The 10,789-nt window shown below is 43.5% G+C and overlaps 1 protein-coding gene and 1 pseudogene across 1 annotated transcript in view; one reads left to right on the top strand and one right to left on the bottom strand.

Moving 5' to 3' along the window:
- The window catches only part of LOC111978192 (glutamate dehydrogenase, mitochondrial), a 346,877-nt gene that overhangs the window by 114,259 nt on the left and 221,829 nt on the right, over window positions 1-10,789 (bottom strand). The gene's annotated exons all lie outside the window — the stretch shown is intronic.
- Window positions 6,958-10,789, top strand: part of LOC111978379 (ubiquitin carboxyl-terminal hydrolase 54-like) — a 4,728-nt pseudogene continuing 896 nt past the window's right edge.

Genomic DNA, 10,789 nt, shown 5'->3' with positions numbered 1-10,789 from the left:
AGACATTTATAGTACAATGTTTTGGGGAATGGGAACGAGAGGGCTACTTACACAGTGTTGGGAAGGGATCACAGCAGTGATTGAATGACGGTATGAGGCATGAGTTGAGGTGTCCAGAGGCTTGACTTCAGTGCAGGACAGGATTTGACTGGGAAGACAAACAATAACACTACACAGTTAGACAAAAGAGATAAGAATGAGTTCATCCAGGCAAAATTATTGATGTGTAATAATGTGATTGTGTATGTGATTGACTCTACATACAGTAATGAGAGAAAATTTACGGAGGTACTCACAGTGCTTGGAGAGGAAACATTCAATGTGCCAGTGGATGAGCGGACACATGAGACGTGGCTTCAGTTAACTTTAGTAGAGAGTTGACAATGGTAGTGGAGTGGAGCTGTCATCACCTCTCAATCAGGGAACAGGAGGGGACTTAGCTGTAAATACAAATAGCAGATACATTCCATTACAGCTGCGCCATTGTAGGTTTGAACAAGTTTCTCCATGAAGTTAAACACAGACTGAGCATCTCGCCCACTTGACACATCAAAGTAGCTCAAGAAAAGTTCCTGAATAAATCCCTGATCATCCACATACCTGACGATAACTGACAACTGCAAGCAGACTGGTGGCACCATAGGTCCCAGAGTGGCGGGGCAATTTTTATCCCCTGGGGCCCGGAGTTTTTTGAAAACCCTGTCAAACTGCCGCAACCTTATACTTGCTCATAGTAATTATATTTAGACGAGATTAGGAAGGGGATTTCCTCTACCCAGACGCAGACAACTGATAGACAGTATAACTCACAGGGCTGTGCTTTATGCATGTTTGCATCATGTCACACCCTGACCTTAGAGATCCTTTTAATTCTCTATTTTGGTTAGGTCAAGGTGTGACTAGGGTGGGCAATCTAGTTTTCCTATTTCTTTGTTTGGCCTGGTATGGTTCCCAATCAGAGGCAGCTGTCTATCGTTGTCTCTGATTGGGGATCATACTTAGGCAGCCTTTTTTCCCACCTTAGTTTGTGGGATATTGATTTTGTATAGTTGCTGTGTAGCCTGCAGAACTTTACGTTCGTTTTGTATTTTGTTGTTTTTCGGTGTTCATTTGAATAAAAGTAAGATGTTCGCCTACCACGCTGCACCTTGGTCTCCTCATTCAAACGAACGACGTACACATCATGCAGGCCTATGCAACTGTAGGCCTTATAAAACATTAACTCACATCTGTCATCACTATTATGTTGATTGATAACTTCCAGAAAAACTGCACACTCGTGCGGTAATGTTAGCTTGCTAGCTACTGAAGTTACCATGGCACATTTAAATAAATTGCAGTAAATGTACACAAAAATAAAGTTCTAAAACCAAAAACTATTTTTTAATATACTTCCTCTCCTGTAAATTGAAAAAAACTCATTGAAATTGAATAATAGTAAAAAAACTATCACTTTTCACTCTTAATCTCTATCCAACAATGTCACCAAGCTTCTCAACACATAGAACCCCCATAATGCTCTTTTGGCACAATCTCAATACAACACACTAGGTTCATTGATTGGATGGACAACATGTCAGTTCATACTGTAAAGTTTTATTGGTGGAGGACGTCCTCTGGAAGTGGTCAAATTACCATGTATGTTCTATGGAAGGGGGTGAGGCCAACAAGCCTCCTAGGTTTTGTATTGAAGTCAATGTAGCCAGAGGAGGACGGAAGCTAATTGTCCTCTGGCTACACCATGGTGCTGACCCCAGAGAGTGCTGTTGAAGTTACTGTAGACATTCATTGCAAAATAGTGTATTTTAACCAATTATTTGGTGACATATGAAATATATTAGTATAGTTTTTATCTAAAAATAAATACTTTTAATGTTTCACTATTTAAAAAAAGAAAGAAATTTCATGACTGAGGAGGATGGTCCACCCTTCCTCTCTGAGGAGCCTCCACTGGCACGCGCACACACACACACACACACCACACACACACACACACACACACACACACACACACATCACACACACACACACACACACACACACACCACACACAACACAACACACACACACACACACAAACACCACACACCTCTCTAGCCTTAAATGGGTATCCAGTGTTAGTGAAACAATGAGCAAAAGAGGTAATATTAGTACTGTTGTAGTAGTACTGTTGTTAATACTTTTCCTCACACCATGGAAGACGTTAACCAAATACAACTACCTGGACCAGAGTGGTATTATGCTAACTGTATGTTTCTACTCTGTAGAGCTGCAATTTGCTCAGTTCTAGTGGTGTGTGTGTGTGTGTGTGTGTGTGTGTGTGTGTGTGTGTGTGTGTGTGTGTGTGTGTGTGTGGTGTGTGTGTGTGTGTGTGTGTGTGTGGTGTGTGTGTGTGTGTGTGTGTGTGTGTGTGTTGTGTGTGTGTGTGTGTGTAGTGTGTGTGTGTGTGGTGTGTGTGTGTGTGGTGTGTTGTGTATAGAGTATCTTTGCCAGTTCCAGTTCAGCAGTGAGCGTGTGTTACGTCGGACATGTTGCGGAGCGCACTAGCCAAGACCTTCCAGGACGAACAACGCTTCCCAGCTGGGGATCATGGACGACGCAGCAGAATGCTTTGTAAGTAAGACACCACACACACACACACAGACACCACACACACACACACAACACACCACACACACACACAGACACACACAACACACACACACACACACACACCACACACACACTGTTTATCCCAGTATCATTTTATCCAGTGTGGTGTTATCGCCAGGTACAGTTTTACCGTATCAGTGTTTCCCTGTGACTGATCCGTGTAGGTTCAAGTGTATCAGTACCCAGTTGTAGTGTTATCCAGTGTATCAGTGTTATCCAGTGTATAGTGGTTTATCCCAGTGTATCATGTTTTATCCCAGGTATCAAGTGTTTATCCAGTGTGACAGTGTTTATCCCAGTGTAATCGTGTTATCATGTGACTGTTTACCAGTGTGACAGTGTTTATTATGATCCATGTATCAGTGTTATCCAGTGTAGACAAGGTGTTTATTCAGTGTGCATCCAGTAGTTATCCATTGAACAGTGTTTATCCCAGTGTGAACGTGTTTTATCAGTGTGAGTGTTTATCCCAGTGTGAGCAGTGTTTTCCCGTGTTATCAGTGTTACATGTGACAGTTATCCGTCGTATAGTGTTACCATCCATGTATAGTGTTTATCCAGTGTGCAGTGTTTTCCCAGTGTGCAGTGTTATTAGTGTATAGTGTTTATCCAGTGTATCAGTGTTTTATCCCAGTGTTCAGTGTTTATCCAGGTGACAGTGTTATCCAGTGTATCAGTGTTTATCCATGTATCAGTGTTATCAGTGTATCAGTGTTTATCCCAGTTGTGCAGTGTATATTCCATTCAGTGTTTATCCCGTGTGTCAGTGTTTATCCCACAGTGTGACAGTGTTTATCCCAGTGTGACAGTGTTTTTCCAGTGTATCAGTGTTTATCCATGTGACAGTGTTTATCCAGTGTATCAGTGTTTATCCAGTGTATCAGTGTTTATCCAGTTGTTGACAGTGTTTAATCCAGTGTAATCAGTGGGTTTATTCCCAGTGTATCAGTGTTTATCCCAGTGTAACAGTGTATCAGTGTACAGTGTTTATCCCAGTGTATCAGTGTTATCCAGTGTACAGTGTTATCCAGTGTATCAGTGTTTATCCCAGTGTAACAGTGTTTATCCCAGTGTAATCAGTGTTTATCCCAGTGTGTACAGTGTTTATCCCAGTGTGACAGTGGTTTATCCCAGTGTATCAGTGGTTTATTCCAGTGTACAGTGTTATCCCAGTGTATCAGTGTTAATCCCAGTGTGACAGTGTTTATCCCAGTGTAAGTGTTTATCCCAGTGATATCAGTGGTTTAATCCAGTGTCAGTGTTTATCCCATGTATCAGTGTTTAATCTCCAGTGTGACAGTGTTTATCCCAGTGTGCAGTGTTATCCAGTGTTTTATCCTGAGTGTTTGTGGTGTTGGTGTTTATAGTGGTTTGTTTCTGTGGGGTGTTGTATGTGGTGTATCAGTGTTTATCCAGTGTGACAGTGGTTTATCCACTCAGTGTATCAGTGTTTAATCCCAGTGTGACAGTGTTTATCCCAGTGTTATCAGTGTTTATCCCAGTGTATCAGTGTTCAGTGTATGTGTTTTATCCCAGTGTATCAGTGTTTATACCCAGTGTGACAGTGTTTTTCCAGTGTGTAGTGTTTATCACAGTGTATCAGTGTTATAGTGTGAGTGTTTTTCAGTGTGGTAGTGGTTTATGCCCAGTGTATCAGTGTTTATCCCATGGATCAGTGTTTAATCCAGTGTATCAGTGTTTATCCCAGTGTATCAGTGTTATCCCCAGTGTTTGACCAGTGTTTATCCCAGTGTATCAGTGTTTATCCAGTGTATCAGTGTTTATCCCAGTTGTGACAGTGTTATCCCAGTGTGACAGTGTTTATCCCAGATGTATCAGTTTATCCCAGTATATCAGTGTTATCCAGTGTATCAGTGTTTATCCCAGTGTGATCCAGTGTATTATCCCAGTGTATCAGTGTTTATCCCAGTGTATCAGTGTTTATCCAGTGTGACAGTGTTATCCCAGAGGGATAGTGTTTATCCCAGTGTACAGTGTTTATCCCAGTGTGACAGTGTTATCCCAGTGTATCAGTGTTTATCCCAGTGTATCAGTTGTTTATCCCAGTGTGACAGTGTTTTTCCAGTTGTGGTAGTGTTTATCACAGTGTATCAGTGTTTATCCCAGTGTGACAGTGTTTATCCCAGTTGTGACAGTGTTTATCCAGTGTATCAGTGTTTATCCCAGGTTGACAGTGTTTATCCCAGTGTATCAGTGTTTCTGTCATCACCAGCTTATGTCATAGTTATCCCAGTGTATACTGTATATCTTATGCACGTTCGAGTGTATGTACATGATCGCAGTTGTATTCAGTGTTATCCCCAGTGTATCAGTGTTTATCCAGTGTATCAGTGTTTATCCCAGTGGTGATCCAGTGTTTATCTCCAGTGTATCAGTGTTTATCCGAGTGTATCAGTGTATCCCAGTGTGACAGTGTATCGGATGTTCCCAGTTGTATCTGCCAGTGGTGTTTATCCAGTGTATCAGTGTTTATCCAGTGTATTCAGTGTTTATCCCAGTGTATCAGATGTGTTATCCCAGTTGTATCAGTGTTTATCCCAGTGTATCAGTGTTATCCCAGTGTATCAGTGTATATCCCAGTGTGGACAGTGTTTATCCAGTGTATCAGTGTTTATCCCAGGGTTGACAGTGTTTTCCAGTGTTAGTGTTATCCCAGTTATCAGTGTTATCAGTGTATCCAGTTTATCAGGTTCCAGTGTTTCCGTGTATCAGTGTTTTATCCAGTGTTATCAGTGTTTTGTTATCAGGTTATCCCAGTGTATCAGTGTTATCCCAGTGTTCAGTGTATCCCAGTGTATCAGTGTTATATCCAGTGTGACAGTGTTATCACAGTGTAATCAGTGTTTATCCCAGTGTCAGTGATTCGTGTGACAGTGTTTATCCGAGTGACAGTGTTTATCGTGTTCAGTGTTTATCCAGTGTATCAGTGTTTTATCCCAGTGTGGTAGTGTTTATCCCAGTGTGACAGTTTTATCCCGTGTATCAGTGTTTACCCAGTGTATCAGTGTTCATCCAGTGTATCGTGTTTATCCCAGTGTATCATGTTTATCCCAGTGATCAGTGTTTATCCCAGTGTGGCAGTGTTTTTCCCAGTGTATCAGTGTTTATCCCAGAGGGAATGAGGCTATCCAAACCATCACATTGCTCGACCCTGCTGACAGATGGCGTCAAGCACTCTCTCCTTTATGCATTTTTCTTTTTTCTGCGTCTCACAATGTTCTTCTTTGTGATCCGAACACCTTTGTCTGTAGATTTGGTCTGTCCATAACACTTTCTTCGAATCTTCCTCTGTGGCAGTGTCTGCGTTCTTTTGCCCATCTTATTTATTTTTATTGGCCAGTCTGAGGATATGGCTTTTTCTTTGCAACTCTGCCTAGAAGGCCAGTCCCGAGTTGCCTCTTCACTGTTGACGTAGACGGTGTTTTTGCGGGTACTATTTAATGAAGCTGCCAGTTGAGGACTTGTGAGGCGTCTATTTCTCAAACTAGACACTCAAATTAACTTGTCCCTTTCTCAGTTGTGCACCGGGGCCTCCCACTCCTCTTTCTATTCTAGTTAGCGCCAGTTTGCGCTGTTCTGTGAAGGGAGTAGTTTCACAGTGTTGTACGAGATCTTCAGTTTCTTGGCAATTCTTGCATGGAATAGCCTTCATTTCTCAGAACAAGAATAGACTGACGAGTTCAGAAGAAAGTTATTTTGTTCTGGCCATTTTGAGCAGTAATCGAACCCACAAATGCTGATGCTCCAGATACTCAACTAGTCTAAAGAAGGCCAGTTTTATTGCTTCTTTAATCAGCACAACAGTTTTCAGTGGTGCTAACATAATTACATGATAATTAACAATAATGATCAATTGCCTTTTAAATTGATAAACTTGGATTAGCTAATACAAGTACCATTGGAACACAGGAGAGTGATGGTATGCTGATTAATGGGCCTCTGTACGCCTATTAGACATATTCATAAAAAATCAGCAGTTCCATTTCTATTGACTCCCAAACTTTTTGAACATTAGTGTAGATGCTGACACACACACACACACTCACATCTGTGGTGTGGTGTGTTGTGTGTGTGTGTGTGTGTGTGGTGTGTGTGTGTTGTGTGTGTGTGGTGTGTGTGTGTGTGTGTGTGTGTGTGTGTGTGTGTGTGGTGTGTGTGTGTGTGTTGTGTGTGTGTGTGTGTTTCCCAGGAGAACCTGCTGATGCGTATCCATTTCCACATCAGCGCAGAGACCAGAGAGGACATTGTACGGCTAAACATGTATACCACACCAGAGGGTTTGCCATGACGCTGTTCGAACAGGTGGGACATAAGCCACTTCATTACCACATTCATAGGGATTTTCTATGAAAACAATTGTGGGCATTAAATGTGATCAATAAAGTGTTGGACAGAAGAGACAACAGTCGACGCCGAGGCCCCTGAGAACTGGGGCTAAACATCAGATGTGTTACTTGCACCCAGGCCAGCCCTTGAGGATAAGAGGACGTCTTTCTAATGTATTCTGTTTTGTGTTTGTCGTGTGTGTGCAGTAGTTGTGGAGCCTCATCGGACCCCCTTCCCTTCATTCAGATGGTTCACTACATCTCTACCACGTCCCTCTGGTAACACCAGGCATGTCTGTGTGTGTAGCATGTGTGTGTGTGCACGTGTGTGTTTACTAACATGTTCGCATTCGCATGTTTGTATAGTCCATTGTGTGTTCTTGAGGATGTGTGTGTATGTGTGTGTGTGTGGTTGTGTGTGTGTGTGTGCTGTGTGTGTGTGTGTGTGTGTGTGTGTGATGTGTGTATACGTCCATTGTGTGTTCTTGAGGATGTGTGTGTATGTTGTGTGTGTGTGTGTGTGTGTGCTGTGTGTGTGTGTGTGTGTGTGTTGTGTGTGTGTGTGTGTGTGATGTGATAGTCCATGTGTGTTTCCTAAGGACGTGTGTGTATAGTCCAGTGTGTGTGTGTGCCCTGCTGCAGTAACCAGGCGGTGAGGATGTTTAGAGTGTAGAGAGAAGCCCACCCCCAAACAGTTTGGAGAGCTGCTCCGCAACCGCCAGCAACATGGGAGACCTACGCAACTGCCCGGTGAGTTTGTAACAGGCACGCACACACACACACACACACACACACACACACACACACACACACACACACACACACACACACACACACACACACACACACACACACACACACACACACACACACACACACACACCACACACACACACAACACACACACACTCATGCACTGGTGAACACACATTGACAGCTCTTTAAACTGTGCTTGCATGCAGGTGTGTGTGTGTGTGTGTATGTGTGGTGTGTGTGTGTGTGTTGGGTGTTTTGTGTGTGTGTGTTGTGTGTTTGTGTGTGTGTGTGTGTGTGTGTGTGTGGTGTGTGTGTGTGTGTGTGTGTGTGTGTGTGTGTGCAGTGTTGTTCTGCTGCCACATGGTAAAAAGCTGTTGGTGTGTGACGGTGAATAGATCCAGGGCTGATCCAACACACCCTGCCCTCTCTGCCAGAGTACCCACACATGGACCTCTTCTCTGGGCAGAGCCTGGCACACGACCCTCTTCCAGCCTCCCAGCTAGTCACACCACCATGTTATTGTGAGGCTGAGAGGATCCATTTGCTCTATGCTGCTACAGTACTGCCTGTGATAGCGTTGGCCCTAAGCTACAGTATGTCCCTTGGGTTAACTGTGTGTTTGTCCCATATCCCCACACCCAGTGTGTGTCAATAACAGGAATGGTCTGTGTGTTGCTATGAGAGTGTGTGTCCCTTTCTCAGAACCAGGTCGTCCTGGCATAATCCCTTCCTGTCAGTACCAGTGCCAGCCCGGACCTACCCCCAAGGGGAGTGTGTGTGTTTGTGTGTGTGTGTGTGTGTGTGTTCTGGCACTCTCTCTGGTTGTCAGGGGAGTGTGTGTGTTTAGGTGTGTGTGTGTGTGTTCTGCCACTCTCTCTGGTTGTAAGGGGAGTGTGTGTGTTTGTGTGTTCTGCCAGCTCTGTGGTGGGTCGTGAGTCAGTGGAAGGGTCTAACTCAGAAAACTACCCCCCTCTCTCTCTCAATTCAATTCAAAGGGTTTTATTGGCATGGGAAACATATGTTTACATTGTCAAAAGCAAGTCAAACAGATATCAAACGAAAGTGAAATAACCATTACACGTTTCAAAGGAATAGACACATTTCAAATGTCATATTATGGCTATGTACATTTAATGATGTGCAAATATCTAAAGTACAAAAGAGAATGTTTTGGAATTCTTTGTGGGTCTGTGTAATCTGAGGGAAATATGTGTCTCTAATATGGTCGTGTGTGTATATTTGGCAGGAGGTTAGGAAGTGCAGCTCAGTTTCCACCTAGTCTTCTCTTGAGATAGCAAGGCTATGCTCATTGAGTCTATACATAGTCAAAGCTTTCCTTAAATTTGGGTCAGTCACACTGGTCAGGTATTCTGCCATTGTGTACTCTCTATTTAGAGCCAAATAGTATTCTAGTTTGCTCTGTTTTTTTGTTAATTCTTTCCAATGTGTCAAGTAATTATCTTTTTGTTTTCTCGTGATTTGGTTGGGTCTATTTGTGTTGCTGTCCTGGGGCTCTGTGGGGTCTGTTTGTGTTTGTGAACAGAGCCCCATGACCAGCTTGCTTAGGGGACTCTTCTCCAGGTTCATCTCTCTGTAGGTGATGGCTTTGTTATGGAAGGTTTGGGAATCGCTTCCTTTTAGGTGGTTGTAGAATTTAACGGCTCTTTTCTGGATTTCTATAATTAGCGGGTATCGGCCTAATTCTGCTCTGCATGCATTATGTGGTGTTTTACGTTGTACACAGAGGATATTTTTGCAGAATTCTGCATTCAGATTCTCAATTTGGTGTTTGTCCCATTTTGTGAATTCTTAGTTGGTGAGTTGCCCCCAGACCTTACAACCATAAGGTGCAATGGGTTCTATATATCTCTCTCTCTCACTCTCTCAATTTTCAATTCAATTCAAAGGAGCTTTATTGACATGGGAAACATATGTTTACATTGAAACATTTTCTCTCTCTCTCTCTCTGTCTCTCTCTCTCTTTCTCTCTCTCAGATTCCAAATCAGTTTCCTTTCAATAATCATTGAAACCGTTCTTCTTCTCTTTTAATATTTGTTTTTGTTTCTGTTTTCCTCTCTGCCTGCAGAGTAACTGTGGGGAGGTGTTGCGTATCCGCCGTGTGTTGATGAACTCTCCAGAGATAGTGTCCATCGGCCTGGTCTGGGACTCAGACCACTCTGACCTAGCTGAGGACGTCCATCACCAGCGCTGCGGCAACGCTGTCTACACCTGGGGGATGTAAGACACGCACGCACACACACACACACACACACACACACACACACCACACACACACCACACGCACACGCACACGCACACGCACACGCACACACACACACACGTTTGCACATATCCGCATGCACGCAGGTATTTACACACAATGATTAACCTTAGCCAATGCTTTAGCCAGTAGGCAAATGTGGTCTTGACTCGCTTCGATTAGCTCCAATAACATGCCTCACCCACCTCTTCTATTCTCTCTCTCCTCTCTTCTCTTCTTCTCTCTCCTTTATCCTCTATTACATCTGATTTCTCTCTCTCAATCACTCTCTCCTCTTCTCTCCCCTCTCTTTCTCTCTCCTTCTCTCTCTCTTATTTCTCTTCTCTCTCCCCTTTTACTTCTCCCTTCTCTCTAACCTTATCTCTTCCTCTCTCCCCTTCTCTTCTCTCCTCCTTCTCACTACACTCCTCTTGCATCTTTTTCCTATCTTCCTCATCTTTCTTCTCCTTTCTCTCTGCCTGTTCTCTCTTTCTCTCCCTCCTCTTCTTTCTCTCTCCTCCTCTCTCTCTCTCTCTCTTTCTCCCCTTCTCTTCGCTCTTCTTCTCTCTCCCTCCCGTCTCTCTCTCTTTCTCTTCCTTGTCTCTCTTCCCCTGCTGCTCTCTTCTCATTTTTCGTTTCCTCCTTCTTCTCTCTTCCATCCTTCCGTCCTCTCCCTCTTCTCTCCTCTTCTCTCTCTCCCCTCTTCTCTCTCCCTTTCTCTCTCTCCCTTCGTCCTTCTCTCTCCCCCTCTCCACTTCCCCCCTAATCTCTCTC

Source organism: Salvelinus sp. IW2-2015, linkage group LG18, assembly GCF_002910315.2.
Source record: "Salvelinus sp. IW2-2015 linkage group LG18, ASM291031v2, whole genome shotgun sequence".
NCBI lineage: Eukaryota > Metazoa > Chordata > Actinopteri > Salmoniformes > Salmonidae > Salvelinus > Salvelinus sp. IW2-2015.
The sequence above is the reverse complement of the archived record's forward strand: the minus strand, read 5'-3'. Positions and strand labels throughout refer to the sequence as shown.